The sequence below is a fragment of the Cynocephalus volans genome, chromosome 1 (genome assembly GCF_027409185.1).
Source record: "Cynocephalus volans isolate mCynVol1 chromosome 1, mCynVol1.pri, whole genome shotgun sequence".
Taxonomy (NCBI): Eukaryota; Metazoa; Chordata; class Mammalia; order Dermoptera; family Cynocephalidae; genus Cynocephalus; species Cynocephalus volans.
Window position 1 is genome coordinate 185,848,626 of NC_084460.1, and position 14,563 is coordinate 185,863,188.

A 14,563-nucleotide genomic window follows, 5' to 3' on the forward strand; every position below is an offset into this window, starting at 1 on the left:
TAAATACCAAAGTTCTGTGTGAAACAAAGTGGTAGACTGAGCATGTGCTTTTCTTCGTCCCTTCTAAGAACCCATTAAAATGAAAGCAAAGGATGTTTAAAAACAAAAAGCCCGCAGAGGCAGAGATGGCACTCCCATAGGAGCCCTCCCACATTAAGCCGAGACCTCTCAGGGCAGGAGCAGAGCAAGTCCAAATTGTTTTCCTTCCTAGGAGATCCTCACTGAAGGGAGTTCTTAGAACTAGACTTCATGTAGAAGGGAAGCGAATTCAGGAGGGTCTACAAAATGCAGCAAGGACAAAAAAAAAAAATGCAGCAAGGACTGGAAGACAAAGGAAGTGGTGAATGAGTGGGCAGATTTCAATGAGTCTCAGTTACATAAAACGATAGCTAAAACGTCTCAGAGTAAAGAGTGATGACAGCGAGTGTTGCCAAGGACGGGAGCCGCTGGAGCTGTCACAGTCCTGGTGAGAGTGTAACTCGATCTAACTGTCTCAGAAGAGGTGAGCACACGCACACTCCGTGATGTGTACACACATGCACGCACGCACGCACACTAGTTCATAACAGCCTAGTTCATAACAGCCCACAACTTGAAACAAGCCGAATGTTCATCAATAGGATCGCAGATACACTGTGCTATGGTCACTCAGTGGAATACCACAGCAATAAAAATGAGTGAGTTGCTGTGACATATAAAAATGAATCTCCCAAATGTATATTAAGTTAAAGAAATTAAATGTAAAAGAATACATACTAGATAATTCCTTTTAGATAAAATGAAACTAATCTACAGAGTTAGAAGTCAGGATGGGAGCTCCCAGGGAGGGGAGAAGGGTGGTGGCCAGAGCTGGCCCAGGAAGGCGTCTCACCGTCTTGGGACAACGTTTCTTTTTTTGACCTGGGCTGTGGTTGCTAGGACGTGTTCACTTCGTGGTAATTCATTATTCGTGGTAATTCTATATATTCACCGTATATTTGTGCTTTGTGTGTTTCTCTGTACACCGGACTTGGGAAGGGGGGCGCTGCTCTGGCCTCCAGCCTCAAGCCACACTCCCCAACCCAAGATAGCTAAGAGAGGTCAGATTTTATGCTTTGTGACAGAGCAGAATCTGTTCTGTACCCAAGGTCTCCAGTTATTGAATCCTAAAATCTCTCCCCTGGGCTTCCCTGTACTGCCAAGCTATCTACTGCGCTTCTGGCCGTGACTAACCAAGACTACCGGCATCTGTGTGACAGACACATGTGGTAATGAACTACATAAAATCTCACAAAAGCACCAGAAATAAAAAAGACATTTTCTAATAAAGTTATAATTTAGATCCCTATTCATTAAAAGAAACTCTTTAAAGAGACATTCATACAATAAATGTTCTAAAAGAGAATTTATAAGCTGATTGAAATATAGGATGACTTCACAAATAACTTGTGAATCAGATTGCTGCATGACCTAGTTCTATTTTCATTTCATGAGTAGAAAAACTGAGGGCAGAAAAACCAGGGCCTAGATGCTACTCACAAGTCACTGGCAACAAAGTGTCATCCATACCCCCAGTCAAATTGTCACAGCGGAACCCCCCATCATCTGGGAGCCCAAGGAACACCACAGTGGTCCCAGGTAGAGGGTCACAGTCCTCCATCTAGAGGAGCTGTGATACCACAGGGCTGGGTGAGCTGGCTTGAGGTTTTCTTCTCCAGAACACACTGTTTGCAACACCAACATGTTTTGTGGTGTTATAGGTGACTTTGTCCCTTTCCACCTGCCCAGAGATACATGAAAATGCTCGTACTTCACAACCAGAAGCCTCAGGAAAGCAGCATGCATTCCTTAGAGCCTGCTGGTTTCCCACCTGCTAGGAGACCCTGTGGCCTCTGGGAAGGAGGGGACCTGGTGGAGGGTAGAAAAGCCCAGAGAGGAAGTGCAATTTTCCTCTGCACCCTCAATTTTCTGCCAGAGTCCAGAATCCAAGAAGGCAGGAAGACTCAGGACTTACTAAACCCAAGTTCAAATCCTGACCCTGTCACTCACTAGCTGGCGATGGGCAAGTTACTTCTCTGATATGCAGTTTTCTCACTCATAATAATGGGGTAGTACTTAGTTTAGAGAATTGTTATGAGTACTGCTTTTATCTGAAATACCTAGAGCTTGGCTCATAGCAGAAACTCAGTCAAAGCTGATCTTTCCTCTGCATGCTGATGACAAAGTAAGCAAACAGACAACCAGCCAGCATTTCTGAGAGCCAGAACCTCCCTTGGAGGGTCTTTCCAAGCTCAGACTGCTCCCCTGCCAACCTGTCCCACATTCCACACGTGATTTCTGCCAGCCCTGCCTGCTCTCTACCCTGAAATTACAAGAACTTTCTGTAGTTCTGGAAATATTCTGCATCCACGCTGTCCAATAGCCATGGGGCTACTGAGCACTTGAAATATGGCTAGAGTCACAGAGGAACTGAATTTTTAACTTAATGCCAAGTCATTTAAATATAACCAGCCACCGAGGACCTGTACTGGATCTCAGCCTTAGAGACTTGGGCTTAGACCTTGTCTAAGCCCAGTTCATTGCAAGGGTCAGACTAATCCAAGCAAGGGCAGAGCGTTAGTTCAATTAATCAGCTCAAGGGCTGCTGACAGGATCACAGGCATGGTATCCAGAGTGATGGACATGCAAAATGCCAATGCCTTAGCTGGAATTATGGAGTTAAGACATGTATTTGTTTTTACACTTTATAAAGCAAGCAACCCTGGCTGCGCATAAGCCCAAGTACCAGCTGAGCCCTTTTTCATCTGTTGGGTGATTATGTCTAAACCATTTTTGTCTCTTTATTTGTTGTTTCATACTTGCCCCCTCACACACACACACACAGACTCCATTGGTAAAACCCTACACGATTAGGACTCGGAGGTTCCAGCCTCCCCCACCTGCTCCTTAGCTGGTGGCCAGGTTATCAAGAGCTCCAGCTCCGAGATGCTGAAATACAGAACCACGCTCATCATCACAGCATTCAGGGGAAGTTTTGTTGTCCCACCTCCTTCTTCAGACCCAGAGCCTGGGTGGTCTTCCAGGGCTGGCCCAGGGCAGGATTTGCTTCTTGGGGACTAGAGTCATTACAAGATTTTATTTTCTTTAAAAGCAGCTGGTTATTGGCTACAAAGCAGAAGGCTCCACTCCAAGTCAGTTCATTTGGCAGATCTTTTTGAGAGCTGAGTATGTGTGGGTGCTGTTCCTGGCACTGACGTCTTGGACAAGCCCCACACATATGGGGTCCCTGCCTTCATGAACTTTTGTTCTGGGGGGCAGGGGGAGGACAGACAACAAACAAGTAAATGAACAAATAATCAAGTAAAGGTAGTGATTCGAGTTAGAATGAAAAATAAAGCAGAGCAGGGAGATAGAGAATGTGAGGGACGGGTATTATTCAGCTTGGGCTGTCTAATGCACCAGATTGGGTGCTTAGCCAACAGACATGTAGTGTCTCACAGTCTGGAGGCTGGAAGTCCGAGATCAAGGCACAGGCAGGGCTGGTGTCCTCCAAAGCCTCTCTCCTCAGCTACAGACAGCCCTGCTCTTGCTGCCTCTGTACCTCATTGTCCCTGTGCCACCTCCTCTTCTCAAAGGAACACTAGTCATACTGGATTAGGGCCCCACCCCAATAGCCTCATTTCAACCTAATCACCCCTTTAAAGACATCATCTCCAAATACAGTCACATTCTGAGGTGCTGGGGGTTGGGACTTCAATATAAGAATTTGGTGCGGGGGTGGGTGGGCAAAACTCAACCTATAACAGGTAATTTTACACAGTACGTATTTTAGGAAATGGAAACCTAAAGGAAGAAACTGAGGCAAAAATACATAAAACTGAGTTTATTTGGTCCAAGGTTTAGGACTGCAGCCTGGGAAACACAAACCCAAATTGCCTTGGATATGTGCTCCACCTGGCAGCAGGTACACACGGGTTTTTAAAGGAAAGAGGAGAATCTTAAAGGGGCAGTTCCAAAGTTGTTTGCCAGAAATTTACATCAGTTTACTAGAATAACATGAGCTGCTGATTGGTTTTACATTGCTCTTTGTGTCATAAAGTCCAGGAAAGTCAAAGAAAAAGGGTTATATTGTACAACCTGTGATAATATTTTGGGTAATTTACAATCGTTGGTAGTGGCAGCTGGCCTGGAATAAGCTGAAACATACCTTTTTGCATTATCCCGGACATGGGTGAGGGGGATGTGGCTGAAGTTCCATGCTTATCTCTCTGGGCCTGATAAATTTAGCAGATCTTGCACAACTCAGATGGCTCTGAGTTACTTTTCTTTCTCAATCGTATGAGGAAAGGAGAGGGAGATCAGCTGGCTGTGGACCTGGGAATAGAAGTCAGGCTAACTTCTGGTCTTTACTTCCTGGGGGCAACTTAAGAACAGAGTTGTAAAAGTAGTAAGCCAAGCACTTGCTTGTGGAATATGTGAGCCATGTCCCAGAGGCCAATTTGCTTTGCCATCTTTGTGCAGGATGGGAGAGCAGTAAGTCATTTCCCCCTGCTGTGGACACAGAAAAGACTGGAAGGTTTCTTCCTCACCATCAGAGGATACTCAAAGGGCACAGTATCCTGCATCTTTGTAGCTTGAAGGCCTAAAGAAACAGTAGTGGCCCCGAGCAGTGTTTCCCTTTCGTTAAGTTTTCTTATAAAATTGTTGCCTTTTTAGTAGCCAGAACTACAAGTTTAAGAAGGGGAACTTCCATACACACACACCAGAAAAAGACCCAGAATACTGCTGTAAGGTTCAGATAGGCACCGAGAGGGAGCACTGAGAGAGCTGTTCTTTGCTAAAGCAGGGTCACCAAGATGCCAAAGACTATGTGCTGTAGGCAGACAACACAGGGTAGGACCCAGTAGTGCCCCAAATATCCCCTCAAGCACCAAGAACAGCTGCCCAAAGTAAATGCCCTGGTGAAAATTCCCCCCAACCAAGAGAAAGTGGGGAGTCAGACCCATTGTTTTTACACATTTGAGAAAGAGCCTGTTCCCTGAGTGACTGTGCGTAGCAGTGTTCATTCATTTTGCTGGAAACTCCAAAACCCTAGGTGGACCTATAGCCATATCCTCACATCCCTACTGGAGGATGTGGCAGGAAATACAAAAACTGTTCAGAATTTACCACTTGCAGTAGAAACTGTTGTGTTCATCAACACCATGGCCTTTTCCTCCTGGGCATAGAGTGAGCTGACGCCTCCCATCCTCCTCTGCACAGGGGAGCACGTCTCTGTCTGGCAAATGGGGTGAGGACAGGATTGATGCACAATGGCAGGCCTAGGCTTCCGTGGTTCTGCTTCCTGATTCTTCAACTTGGGTAGTCTCCTCCCACAGCAATTCCTGGTTTGACCATGTTATTTGTTTTGGCTGATGGGATAATAGTAAATGTGTCAGAAACAGAAATTTGAAAGAGTTTTCAAGTTTTTTCCCCAGGGGCTTGCCCTCTCTTGTGGCTGGGAACCCTTCTCCGCCGTGTGAACCAGCCCAAGTCAGGGATGGTCTTGCTCACATATGCAGAGGCCCAGCCTTCCCTGCTGCAGCCCTGGATACGTGAGCAGGACCATCCTATTCCAGCCAGCCCCAGCTCCACCAGCCCAGACCAGGACAACCACCCAGCAAGTCCACAAGATTGCAAGAAACAATAAATGTTCACTGTTGTAAGCCGCTAAGTTTGGGGTGGTTTATTGAATAGCAAAATCTGATACAGCCAAAAACTCTCCTGCACAATCCTCCACATTTGCTCTTTCCCCACCTGCCAGCTGCAAGGAAAGGACTCTGAAGACCTAGAAGAGGGAGGAGCTAAAAACCTGAAGGAGCCTGGTCCCCTAGGAGCAGCGTCCCCTCCCCCAGCCCACACAGGAATGTAACGGTAGCAAGAGATAAATTTGCATTATGTCAAGGCCCTGAAATTTGAGGATTCTTTGTTATGGCAGTCAGTGTACTTTAACGTACCACCCACCTTGCAGAAGCTGAAATCTGCCAACACACTTGTGGAACCACACTTGCAGTTCTCCCAGACTGCAGGCCACTGATAGCCATCAAGGGAGAATCCTGAACCTCAGGACCTCAACTCTGAGTAGCCTCTGTGTAACTCTCATCCACTTGTCCATTCATTCAATAAATATTAATTACCAATAAGTGCCCATCACACTGTGCCAGCAGCCAAGACTAGCATGGTCCCTGTCCTTGAGGCACGTGCAGTGTAGTAGGGGACTAAGGGTGGTGGACAGTCACTAAACAAACAATACCGGTAAGCTCAGTTAGTCAGAGCACAGCCTTATAACACCAAGGTCACGGGTTCAGATCCCCATACAGGCCAGCTGCCAAAAAAAACACCCACTGTAGGGTCCAGGAGGAGGAGAATGCCATATATATCCATTGTGCACACAGTTGAATCCCCAGCCCCCCACCCAGTTTGTGACACAAAGTAAGGGTCAATAGAATGTCATTGAATTAATAAAGACAAATCAGTATTTAATTAAAAATTATAATACATACTTTGAAGGACAGTGTAGGGAGCCAGGAAAGATCATAGAAGGTGGATCAGAGAAGGTATCTCTAAGGAAGTAATACCTAAGCTGAGACCTGAAGGAGAGAAGGAGAGTGGCAGGGAGTTAAGTGAACAGTGGAGTAAGAGAGGGTCCCAGGCAAAGGACGATGCTTAAGCAAAGGCCCTAAGTGGTAAAGAGCTTGCTGCTGAGTTACAGGAACCGGAAGACCAGCAAGGCCAGATTATAACGAGTGAAAGGAAAGGGTTAGATGGCAAGAGAAGTAGACAGGATCTATTACACAGGACTTGTAGGTCAGGTTAGATTATTTTAACAGCTTTATTGAGGTATAATATACACACTAAACAGACTTAAGTTCAATGAGTTTTGATAAATGTATGCTGTCATACAATCGCCAACACAATCAAGTTTTAGAACTCTTTCATTACCCCAAAAGTTCCTTCGTGCTTCCTTGCATTCAGTCCAGACCTCTGCCCCACTCCAGGCAAACACTGGTCTGCTTTCTGCTTCTATAGGACACTTAGGTTGATTACCTGTCTTGGCTATTGTGAATAATTCTGCAGTGAACATGGGAGTGCAGATACCACCCTGACATGCTGATTTCATTTCCTTTGGATACATGACAAAGAGAGCCCCACTAAGGAAATGCCTAATGGAGCCATGGAACGAGGCCACTGCAGAGAGCCTCCCTAGGGCAGCATCTAGTGGAGCTGTGGGAGCAGGGCTACCCCCAAGACCCCAGAACAATTGCCACAGCATGCAACTGCAGCCCAGGAGAGCTGTACTGTGGGTCTGTGCCCAGCGAAGCCATGGGGGCAGGACTGCCCAAAACATCAAGTCAAAGAAGATCATTGTCAAGCCTTAAGATTTTTTTTTAAATTTTTATTGAATCAAAATTGATTATACATATTTTGGGGGTTCAACACTGAGATATGTTGATCAAATCAATATTGCTAACAGAGGCATAATGAGGTCCCCCAATACTATGGTAGAGCAGATGTCTCTTCCGTCACTATGAAATGGGCTCTGTGGAGACAGACATCCTCCTCCTTTCTTTATCTCTGCTGGTGACTCTCCTTGTGTCAACTCACTCCAGTGGCTGGTGGACCATCTGTGTGGTAGTTGTGGCATCTAGCTGCCTTCACGGCGGCCATGGTTATCGTGGTGGCTGTGGTGCACCACCCACATGGAAGAGATGTTTTTGGCCTGCTCCATGGTGCTGGCAGTGTGCCTGGTTGTGGAGAGTGTCCAATACCCAGTTCCATGCCCTGGGTCCCCAAGTGGGTCCTGAGGTGCTGGCACAGTGTGCCTGGTTGTGGGAGGGGGGACCAGTCCCCTTCTCCATGCCCCAGGTGCCAGGGCAGGCCCCAAGGTGCTGGCACGGGGTGCCTAGTTGTGGGAGGGGAGGTCTAGTCCCCAGCTCCATACCACAGGTCCCTATGTGGGCCTCAGGGCGTTAAGCCTTAAGATTTAAGGTTGTTTGTCCTGCTGGGTTTTGGACATACTTGGGACCAGTTACCCCCTTCTTCTCCCTTCTGGAATGGAAATGTCTGTCCTGTGCCTGCCCCACCATTGTATTTTGGAATCACATAACTTGTTTGATTTCACAGGTTCACAGCTGGAGAGAAGTTCGCCTCAGGATGAATCATACCTTGAGTCACACCCATTTTTGAACAGATGATATTTAGATGAGACTTTGGACTTTAGACTTTTGATTTGAGGCTGAAATGCATTAAGACTTTGGGGGCTACTGGGATGGAATGAATGTATTTCGCATGTGAAAAGGACATGAACATTGCGGAGCCAGGGGCACAATGCTGTGGTCTGAATGTTTGTGTCCTCCCAAATTCATATGTTGAAATTTAATCTCCAATACAGTAGGATTAAAAGGTGGGGCCTTCGGCAGGTCCTCCTGAATGGGATTAGTGCCCTTATGAAAGAGCCCAAGGGAGTTTGTTCACCCCCTTCCATCATGTGAGGACCCATAGCCAGCACCATCTGTGAGGCACAGGCCCACACCAAACACTGCATCTGCTGGTGCCCTGATCTTGGACTTCCCAGCCTCATGAGCTGTGGAGCAAGAAATTTCTATTGTTTATAAACTACCCAGTCTAAGGTATTTTGTTATCACAGCCCAAATGAACTAAAACAGCATATTAACTCCTTATCAGATGTATGGATTGCAAATATTTTCTCTCCCATTCTGTAGGCTGTCTCTTCACTCTGTTGTTTCCTTTGCTCTGCAGAAGCTTTTTAGTTTGAGATAATGTCATTTGCCCATTTTGGCTTTTGTTGCCCGTGCTTTGGGAGTCGCATCCAAAAAATCATTGTCCAAGCCAATGCTATAAAAAATTTCCTGTGTATTTTCTTCGAGTAATTTTATAGTTTCATGTCTTATATTGAAGTCTTTAATCCATTTTGAGTTGATTTTTGTATATGGTGTGAAATATCACTTTTATTTATTTTAAAATTATTTTAAATTGATGCATAATAATCATACACATTTATGGGGTACAGTCTGATATTCCAAACATGTATACAATGTGTAATGATCAAATCAGGGTATATGGTGTGAAATATCTAATTTCATTCTCCTGCATGTGGAAATCTAGTTTTCCCAACACCACTTTGTTTTGTTTTTTGGTTTTTGTTTTGGTTACGTATTCTCTTTTATTGTTCCTTAGTATTTCCTTTTAATTAAAAATATTTTTAATTTTATTTAATAATATAGAAACGTATTATGATGAGTTCTTGAAAACAAAAATGTTCTTAATATCAGAAAATTCAAAACTGTCATAAAAAGATAAAGAAAATAAAATAAGGAAAAAAACTTAGAACATATGAGTAATGAGTTTTATGCTTGATTTCAATCTCGCATAACAAAGACTGTCAAAGAAAATGAATGGTAGTTACATATTTAACGAATTATGCAATATACATAAAGATTACTATACCCTAAAATAATTATGTAAAGTTAATATTTGATTAAAATATTTACATCGATGATGCTTTGTAGACTGCTTAAGTCTTTTTTTTTTATCTTTAAAATGATAAACAAAATTTGCAAACCTTTATCTAGACTGAACAAGAAAAAAGAGAAGACAGAAATTACTAAAATCAGAAATAAAGCAGGGGCATGGTAGAGCAGTTGCTGCTTCTATTATGTTGGAGCGGGCTTCGATGAGAGACATCCTTTTCTTTTTCCAGTTTCCACTGGTGACTCTCTTTGTGTCATTGCAGTCAGGTATCTGGTGGGCTGCCTGCACAGTAGCTGTGGCTACTGCTGTGGCATTGAGCCACTTTTGTGGCAGCTGTGGCTATGGCAGTGGCTGTGGTGGGCCTCCCATGAGGAAGTGGTGTGTTTTTGGCATGCAACATGTCTGTTTCATGGAGGAGAGGGCTGCCCTTGGCTCCTGCCTAAGGACCCCGGGTGTGCTCTGATTCTTGCCTTTATCCCCTGACACCATTTCTTGACAAGACTATCCTGTCCCCATTGTGTGTTCTTGTCATCTTTGCTGAAAATAAATGTGTGGATTTACTTCTGGACTCTCTATTCTGTTTCAATATCCCCGATGAACAAAGATGGCAAAAATTCTCAACAAAATGCTAGCAAACCAAATTCAACAGCATATTAAAAGGATCACTAGAATCAAGTGAGATTTATCTCTGGAATGCAAGGATGGTGTGACATGTGCAAATCAGTAAATATGATACATCATATTAACAGAATGAATGACAAAAATCATATGACCATCTCAATAGATGCAGAAAAAGCATTTGACAAAATTCAACATCCTTTCATGATTAAAAACACTCAACAAATTGAGTATAGAAGGTGATATGGACTGAATTGTGTCCCCCAAGTTTTATGTATTGGAAGCTTGATCCCCACTGTAATTGTTAAGAGGGTGGGAAATCCAATTATGGTAAATTAAAGGTGGGGCTTTGAAAAGGGAATTAGACTGTAGGACCATGCCCTAATGAATGGATTAACAATGGTGGTCATGGGCATGGTTCTGAGGGCTTTAAAGGAGAGCACAGGAGAGTCTCTCTCTTTCTCTCCTCTGCCATTCTTACCATGTGAGACTCTGCATTGCCAAAGTTACCACCAAAGAAGGCCCTTACCATAGGTATTCCCTCGACTTTGGACTTCCTAGCCTCCAGGAAAGGAAAGCTTTCCTGTAAGCAATAAATTTTGTTTTCTTATAATTTACCTAATTCCAGATATTTTGTTATAAGCAACAGAAACAGACTAATACAGGGGAATGTACTGCAAAAAAAGACATATACAACAAGCCCACAGCTAACATTATACTCTATAGTGGAAAGTTGAAAGCTTTCCCTCTCAGATCAGGAATGTGACAAGGATGCCTATTCTCACAACTTCTGTTCAACATAGTACTGGAAGTCCTAGCCTGAGCAATTAGGCAAGAAAAATAAACAAAAGGCATCAGAAAGGAAGAAGTTAAATTATCTCTGTTTGCAAATGATGTGATCTTCTACATAGAAAACCTTAATAACTCTGCCAAAAAACTGTTAGAACCCAATCAAAATGTTAAATAAACTAGCAGGACACAAAATCAGCATATGCAAATCAGTAGTGTTTTTATACACCATAATAAAGTATTTGAAAAAATCAAGAAAATAATCTCACAACTGCTGTCAGAAAAAAAATCTTTAGGAATAAATTTAATCAAAAAAATGAAATAACTGTATACTGGAAACTATAAAACACTGATGAAAGAAATTGAAGAAGATGCAATAAATAGAAAGATATTCTGTGTTATAGATTGGAAGAATTGATATTGTTAAAAAGCAATGTACAGATTCAATGCAATCCCTATCAAAATTCCAATAATATTTTTCACCAACATAGAAAAGTTCCTAAAATTTATATAGAACCACAAAAGACCCTAAATAGACAAAGCAATCTTGAGCAAAAGTACAAAGCTGGAAGATCACATTACCTGATTTCAAAATCTACTGCAAAAGCTACAGTAGTCAAAACAGCATGGTACTGGCATAAAAACAGACACATGTGCCAATGGAACAGAATAGAGTCATTTTCTTAAGTCTTATTTTAAGAATAAAAATCACTCAGCTCCCTTCTGATTAGTGTCTATATGTTTGCATCCTATAAATATGTTTTACACTGTATGTTTTACATTAACCTATTTGTCTTTGAACTTAAAGTGATTTCTTGTAGACAGCATATTTCGTTTTTTTGTTTTGTGTGTTTTTTTTCGGCCTAACAATTTCTGACTTTGGATTGAAATTTTTAGTTCACTCCCATGAATATCAGCCAGCCACTTTTGTCTTCAGTTTTGAAAGACAGTTTCACTAGTTATAGATTTTTTTTTTTTTTCTTTCAGCACTTTGGATCTGTCATTCTCATGTCATCTGGCTTCTATTGTTTCTAAAGACTTTTGGCTTCTATTGTTTCTGTGAAAAGTCAGCAATAAATCATATCATTGTTCCCTGTATATGATGTAGCACTTTTCTTTTGCTCCTTTAAAAGTGTTTTGTTTCTTTCTGTTTGTTTTGCTTTGCTTTTTTGTTTAGCTTTTGGCAGTTTGACCATGAGGTGTTTTTTTCTTTGTTCTTTGTATTGGATAATTTCTATTGTTCTATCATATTCAGTGATTCCTTTTTCTGCCATCTCTAATAAGCCCATGCCATAAAATTTTCACTTCAGTTAGTGTATTTTTAAGCTCTAGCATTTCCATTTGCTTTTTTCCCCCATTTCTCTGTTGAGGTTTTTTTTTTGTGTGTGTGTGTGTGTGCATTCATTGTTAGCATATTTTCCTTGAATTCTCTGAATATATTTTTAATAGCTGCTTTGAATTCTTTGTCTACTAGATGTAAAGTGTGAGCCCACTCAGAGTTAGCTTTTACTGACTGGTTTCCACACTCTCACACCACCACCCCCTCAAGTATGAAAAATATTTTCCATATTGTATGCAATGTGTTGTAGCAATTTTGGATTCTGTTTTGTTCTTCTGAGGGTCATTGGTTCTAGTAGACAATTAACTTGCCTGGACTCAACCTGGAAATCTATCTCACATTCAATGAACAGCCACTGATACTTCTGCGGTTTTGGAGGGGGAGGGAGGTGTCTGGCTCCTAAGTTTCCCCTGTAGGGGAAGACTTAAGCGTTTACCTGCATAGTTTTGAGGAAAACCAAAACAATAATCTGGGCAGCAGATATTATGCTCAGACACTTTAAGCCAGTAAGCCTTCCATTCTCTGCTGCCTAAGTTGTGTATATATTGAGGGGTGTTTTCAAAAGTGTAGTAAATTTACTACTCTCCTGGGCTTTCAATTTTTGCTAGACTTCCTAAGGTTTCTCTGTGACTGCACAATTTAGCAGTCAGCCACACATGTATGGAGAGTTTAATCATTGTGCTCTTCTTTGGTTCTCTCACTTCCAAAACCTCCTCAAATGTTTAGCTGCTCTGTCACTCTCCCCACATCAAATCTGCCATGTTCAGCTAGTAAAGTTACAGGTTTTTACCACCCAAGTGGGTGAGATAAAAAATGTCAAAGAAAAATAAAACAAAAAAAACCACTATTTTCTCAAACTCAAAGCTTCTGACACCAAATATGTGAGTGTTTTTCACACACCAACAAATTCTCCAGTTGTTGGTGGACACCAACTAGGTGTCCTACAATTTAACTCAACCCCAACACTAACTGTCTGGAGTTGGCACAGACCTCACAGGTTAAAGGTTGAGTCTTACAACACTGGCCTCATTTCAGATGTTAACTGTAAGACCAGGCCTCATGAACTTCTGACCAACTGGCTATATATATATTCCCTTTGACTGAACCAGTATGCTCACTCCTGAGCTAATCACCATGGCCCAAGGATTCAATGTGCAGATTGGCTTTAATTAATCAGGACCAGTCCCACCCAAACCCCATAATTAGAAATGTTTTGGTCCTGTTAGGAAGGGGGAAGGGCTGAGTGGTGGATGGCAAGGCCTGCTCCTGGGCACAAGAATGGAATGGCCCTGATTTCATTCTTCACTAGCAAATGTACCAGTCTGCTAGGACTACAATGACAAAGTATGACACACTGGGCAGCTTAAACAACAGAAATTATTTTCTCACAGTTCTGGAGGCTAGAATTCCAAGATCAAGGTGTCATCAGGGTTCATTTCTGGTGAGGTCTCTCTCCTCGGTTTATAGACCAGGACTTCTCTGTGTGTCCTCACGTGGCCTTTCCTCTGTGCGGATATTAAGAGAGATCTCTGGTGTCTCTCCCCCTTCTTATAGTGACATCAGTCCTATTGGATTAGGGCCCTACCCTTATGGCCTCATTTAACCATGACTACCTCTTTACAGGCCCTATCTTCAAATACAGGCACACTGGGGTTTAGTGCTTCAACATGTGAGTTTAGGGGGGACACAGTTCAGTCCATAATACCAGGCAAGGGGCAAAGCTTTGGACCAGCACCTGCTCTCCTCAGCTCTGGCCAAAAGAGCTGCAGAAAGAGCATCCAGGAGACTGAACGCCAGCCTAGAGATCTTGCAGTGGACTCCCAGGCCAGTCTGGTAGGGAAAGGAGAGAGCGAGGGCCACAAACCTAGCAGTTCTATTAAATATCCCACTCAGCTAAGGCAGAAGACTTGGGAAAACACACATCTCATTAGCAATGAAGGGATTACAACAGTGGTTGTCAGCTGTGATGCAGCAGCAGCAGCCACACCTCAAGAACTGTACTTTAAGCTCCAAAGCATCCACATGTCAGGGGAAAAAATGATCATTGAAAATGAAAAATAAAACCATGTCTAAAAAATAACCCAATAGTTAACCCAGGGAAGAGGAAGTGATATATATATACGATTGGATTTACCCTCCTGCAATGTGTTGACACGGTAGCCCCGTGGACTGCTCGTCATGCCACAGAAACAGGTATCCTCAGCAGCCGCCGCTCCCCCTCTCAACATTTTCTTCCCCATTACTCCCTAAGTGCTGAATGCAGGATATATCCTTCCTGTACCACCCAGAAATTTCCCTACAACTCCT